The following is a 6,000-nucleotide window of genomic DNA, read 5'->3' as shown; positions in this document are numbered from 1 at the left end:
CGGAAGCCGGCCTGACGAGATGCCAAGCCACCATTTGCTTCTACGTGGGCGCTGAGTACCGAGGTGACATGGCGCTCAAGCACCTTGCCCAAGTAGGGCAGTAGGGAAATGGGGCGATAGTTGGCTGGGATGGATGGGTCAGCGCCGGACTTCTTTAAGATGGGCACTATTGTGGCTGATTTAAGTGCGGGGATCACAACTCCCTGGGTGAGGGAGCTATTAAGGAAGGTAATTGGGGGCTGGGGACAAGTAGAGTAGATCTGTTGTAGGATTCGTGCCGGACAGATGTCTGCCGGAGAACCCGATTTGACCTTAGGAAGTATCTCCAAGAATACTTCCTCAGTGAGGGGGGGGGGATTGAGGTAAGATGGCACTGGATAGTGGGGGGGGGGATCGACAAAAATAGAAGAGGGGGGGATGTTAGCCTTGATGGTTGCAATCTTGTCCAGAAAGTAAGAGTTTAATTGGTCGCACAGGGTCTGGGTGGGAGGAATTTGGGGTGAGGCTCTATCAGAATAGGCTAGGTCGTTGATTATACCAAAAATCTCCCTGGATTTATTTTCTGCTGTCAGAATTTTTGTGGAAAAATAAATGGTTTTAGCAGCTAGAATAGCTTTTTTATACTCAGTTAATAATGAGGAGTAATGAATTTTTAATAAGGGGCAGTAATTTCTTCTCCACTGCCTCTCAGCTTGCCGTACGGTCAGTTTTTGTTCCTTTAGGTCGTCATTGAACCACCTGTTGGAGTCCTTGGGTCGTCGAGTAGAGATACAACGTAATGGAGTGACCGAGTCGCAACCTCCAGCCAGCCAGGTATTGATAGCAATGGCTTGTGAATTGGATGATAGGCCAGTGAGGGTCGGAGAGGAGTTCAGAAGCAGGGAGGTCAGTGAAGGAAGATCAACTCGATTCCAGTTCCGCGCCTAGGTGTTTTTGGCATGCGGGACCTTAGTAACAGAGTTGAGAAGGATGGAAAAAGAGATGAGGGCATGGTCAGACCAGGGACAGGGAGATACAGACACCGGGGAAAGGTTAAGAGACCAAACCTGGTCGAGTATATGACCATGAGAGTGTGTGGGGACGGATATGTGAGGGACAAAGTTCAGGGAAAGGAGAGATTCAGTGAATTGTTTAGATGAAGTGCACTCTAAAGGGTCCGAGGGCCAGTAATTGAAATCGCCTAGCACCAAGACAGAGGCATAGTTGACCGCCAGGGTGGCCAATAGGTCTTGAAATGCTGGCAAGAACAAAGACGAAGGCTGGCGTGGACGATACATCAAAAGGAAAGTAATTGGAGGGGAAAAGGAAAGAGAACGAACTACAAGGAATTCAGTTGGAGGAATGGGGGGGAGGGAAGAAGTTGAAAATTATATTTGGACCGAACAATTAAAGCCACACCACCACCTATCCTACCCGCTGGGCGGTCGGTCGGCGCGTAGGGCAACGTAGGAAGGGGGGAGAGCAGCCAAAAGTGCGGGTAGGGAAGAGTCACAAAACCAGGTTTCGGTCAGGAGCAGTAAGTCAGGCTTCTCGGAATCAAACAGGACAAACAGCTCATGATGGTGTTTGACCGCTGATCTGGTGTTGAGCAAAAGAATAGATAATAAAGGAGTGGGAGGAGGGGAATCAGTCAAAAGAGAGGACAGCGGCGACAATGCCGGCAGGGAAGCCGATATTGGCAAAGATGGAGGGGCAAGCCCTAGTGAGGCGATGTGGCTGCGGACTGACTCTGAAAGCGGCCAGTGGCCCTGAAGAGTAGTGAGCTCCTCAGCAGAATACGATGTCAATTTGGCATAGAGACGTGCCTCTAGCCCCGTCCGGCCGCGGACGGGCGCAGACGGGCTTGTTTTAGACGCGCCTTCGGCGCGCAAACCGCGCTCCCGCTGCGCTCGTCCGCTGCGCTTCCGGTAATGATTCATGCTTTATGGTGGATGTTCAGGCGTCAGAGGGGAGGGGGGCGTGGCCAGCAGAGGTGGGCGTGTCTCTGGGCTCTTCGAGCGGGGTAATGGCGGCAGCACAAACGAGCGTTTTATTGCCAAAGACAGCAATATGTCAGCTGTGAGGCGAGGCTGGGCTGGGTACCAGGGTAAGTGCAAATATACAGAGTGCAGTTTTAAAATCACCATACACCAAAATACAAAGGTTAAAAATACGAGCAGTTGCAGTATCAGGCTCCCGGCTTTCCGCCTCAGGAGTATCTCTGTTGGTATGGGGCATGGAGTACCCCCTCCAGCAGAGCACAGGTGGTACAGGGAATGGAGCGCCCCCCCCCTGCAGAGGACACGCAGTACAGAGCATTGAGTGCACCCCTCTTACAGAGCACAGGCTGTAAGGGGCATGGGGTGCCCCCTCCTTCAGAGGGCACGCAGTATGGGGCACAGAGCTCCCCCTCCTGCAGAGGCCACGCAGTATGGGGAATGGACTGCACCTCTCCTGCGGAGCGTACACAGTACAGGACATGGAGTGCACCCTGCCTGCAGAGCACATGCAGTACAGTGAATAGAGTGTCCCCTTCTGCAGAGCACACGCAGCACGGGGCATGGAGTGCACCTCCCCTGCAGAACACAAGCAGCATGGGGCATGGAGTACCCCCTCCTTCAGAGCACACCCAGCTTGGGGCATGGGGTGCCCCCCCCCTGCAGGGGCAAGTGGTACGAGGCATGAACTACACACGTCCTGCAGACATACAGTACAGGCATGGTGTGCACCCCTTTTGCAGAGCACACACAACATGGGGCATGAAGTGCAGTCCTCCTGCAAAGCACATGCAGCACGGGCCTGGAGTGGAACCTCCTGCTGAGCGGACGGAGAATGACAAAGGGCCGGGTACAGAGAGAGAAAGGCAGGGTACACCCACAGCACATCACATGCAGATCGTCTTGGATAGGACTTAGTAGCAGGGTACAGAGAGAGGGGTGGCAGGATACACCTCTTTCAGAGCGCACACAGAATGAGCCTGATGGAAGGTGGGGCCATGTTCAGAAAGTGAAAGGCCTCCTGCAGAGCACAACTAGCATGACTCTGACCAGTGGCTGTGTGCAGAGCCTGGAAGGCAGGACACACTTCCAGCTGAACACAGACTCTCTGGGTCTGAAAGAGGGCAATGTACAGAGGGTGGAAGACAGGGGGCATGTCCGACTTAGCATGCACTCTGTGGCTCTGACAGAGGGCCGGGTATTGTATTGCACTGGAATTACATTTATATATCGCTTTCCACACTTGAAAAGCCTTTAAAGTGCTTTATGATGGGTAAGATGCTACTTCATAGCCCAAAGCTAGTGGGTGATCCAGTGGTTATTAATTATTTTAGTAGATTTGTTGGATATTGGGTTAATGTAAGTGAAAAAAGGGGTGAGGCACTGAGTTGGAGGAGATTAACATAATGAGATAGTATGGAAAGATTATAGATTATACAGAATGAGGCGTGATTTATGGTAGCAGGATGAGTAGATAGTTTACAACGGTGTTGGTGTTGCAGGAACGGTTACTCCGAAGGTTAGTCTATACTTTATAAGAAGGGATAGGCGATTGTTCTGAGATATATTAGACAGTAAGACAGTAGGCATGTGCATGGAAAGTGTAAACTCAGAGGCACTAAGCCACCAGAGTCCGAGGCCCGGCATACCTGAGAGTCAGACTCCAACTCTACCAACATGACCGGGCCTTGCGATCCAACCACCTAAAGCTCCTCACCCTCCTCACTTTCGGAAGGCGAGGACAGGCAGCAGGGCATTCGCGGTAAGGACCGCTAAACTCTGGAATGCCATGCCGCTCCATCTCCGCTTGATTGAACTAGAACCAGCCTTCCGGCGAGCTCAAAAACCTGGCCCTTCAACTGTTCCTAATCCTGTAGGCACCCTTTGTTAGTCGACTGCCCTAGCGCTGGGACACATCCATTGGAGGTAGCTGTGCGCTCTATAAATTCCTAAATATAAACATATATATAAGGCATGCAGAGGATGGAGTATAAGGAAAGTGTCATTGAAATAGACAGGTAAGGGAGGGAATAATCCCTAGCTATAAAAAAAAGTAGAAGAAAGACTGAATGTTGAATACTTGTAGACAGCTGATGTAAATTAGGACCACCAATGGCACCAACACTATTAGTTCACTTCCATACAGATATTGAACATCATTGAAGTTGTCAAACTTTGTACTTGATTTTTTTTTTTAAATAATTGGTATGTTTGGATACACAGTTGTTAAGTATGTCTTATGAGATTTTAAGGAGTGGATAATCAATGGTTTTGCATTGATGGTATGTTATGTGTTTGTTTGCGAAAGATGCATGGGTGTTGAGTTTCTATGGCAATGTAACTCTCCATGAAATTAGTGGTTGTTTGCAATGGGATTATTCTGATTTCACACTTCCTTGATCTAGCGGGTCCTGCCGGGTACCTGTCTGTGGGCAGAAAGTGCACATGCGTGGATTATATTTTGGATCACAATGGGAATAATCAGGTTTTAACAAGCCTTCTGAACTTTATGAAATTGTCAATGGCTCTGGTCTTTACTGGTATGGAATCCAAATGTTTTGTCAAGAGAACGGATAAAGTACTGCCACCAACGATTTCTTACCTATTAACAGGAATTATTTAGTGCAATGCAAGCTATGGAACATAAATTGCTGGGTAGGGAATATTTTTTATTTTTTGCTAGAATAATTTCTGGCCCTTTGCCATTAATAGCACTGTGATTGAGGCACAGTAGTTTGAAAGAGACTCCACTTGCTACTTGGAACCAGTGTGGAGCCTCGAGAACTGGAGAAATATGGGTTTATATATTTAGATGTGGATGTAGTCTTGCTGCTGAGTTTTTGATTCTTTGTAGCCTTTTGACAAGTTGAGATTGGACAGCTGTGGCATAGTCTGTTAGTATAGTCAAGTTTTGAGAGGAGGACTGCTGTTGTTGCTAGTACCTTTTGAGGAAATCCAAGATGTGGAAAGATGCATCTTAGTGTTTTGAATGTGTACAATGTAGATTGGAGGAGACAGTCCACTTGAGTATACATGGAAAGTATAAAATCAAGGAACATTTTGAGATTGTGTGTCTATTGTTGGTGGGGTTCCCAATTGATCTGATCAGAAAGCTAGAGGGCTACAGTTTTTCCAATCAGCACAAGTCGGTGTTTCAGTTTTTGAAGCATTCATATTTAAGTTAACAGTGTGCCATCTACATAGTTGTAGCAGGTGAGTTTGAACCTGTTAATAAGATTTAGTAATGGGTTTATCTATGTGTTAAAGAGTAGACGTGAAATTATTAAAATGTCCTGTTTTCACATAGTAAGAATCTGAAGAGAAAGGCAGTTTGTGACTCTGGTATTATCTGCTGTTCAGGCGAGAAGAAATCCAGTTGAGAATGATGCCTCTGGAACCAACATCTTTCAGTAAAGTGTCTTGGTGTATTGTGTCAAAAGCTGCTGAACGGTCAAGTCATAACAATGTAGCAACACCATTTTTTACAACTATGCTTTTGAGGTCATCTTAAATTGTGATTAGGAAAGAGTTGGTCCCTATCCCTAGGCTGAACCATGTTTGCCAGCCAGAGTGGAGTTTCTTTTGTTCTATAAATTCTGAGTTCTAGTGAAAGGCTGCTCTTTCCATAATTTTGCTATGGAAAGGCACAGGCAAAGGAGGTTGATCTGTGGCTGTTGAGGTCTTGAGGGTCCAGGTTGGTTTTTTCAGTGTAGGGAGTAGGTATACGTTCTTTAATATCTCTGGGAAAGTTCATGTTTATAAGCAGTTGTGGATAATATTTCTGGTTGAGATAGATGCTGATGATGATTAAAGATCTGTTTGAAATGTGTGGAGGACGGGGGACCGAAAGGACAGCCAACTGGACTACTAGCTTTTAGTAAGTCCTTTAATATTGAGATTGCAATTTCTTGGAAACCTATATAGATGGCAGATTAGTATCTGCTGTGATTGTTGTTAGTTGTAAAGAACCACAGGAGTTGTTTCTCTTGGTTGTTAGTTATGATTCTGGTATGTCTTGTGAAAG

This window comes from Lissotriton vulgaris, unplaced genomic scaffold (genome assembly GCF_964263255.1).
Source record: "Lissotriton vulgaris unplaced genomic scaffold, aLisVul1.2 SCAFFOLD_408, whole genome shotgun sequence".
In the NCBI taxonomy this organism is placed as follows: Eukaryota; Metazoa; Chordata; class Amphibia; order Caudata; family Salamandridae; genus Lissotriton; species Lissotriton vulgaris.
Note: the sequence above shows the minus strand (reverse complement) of the source record.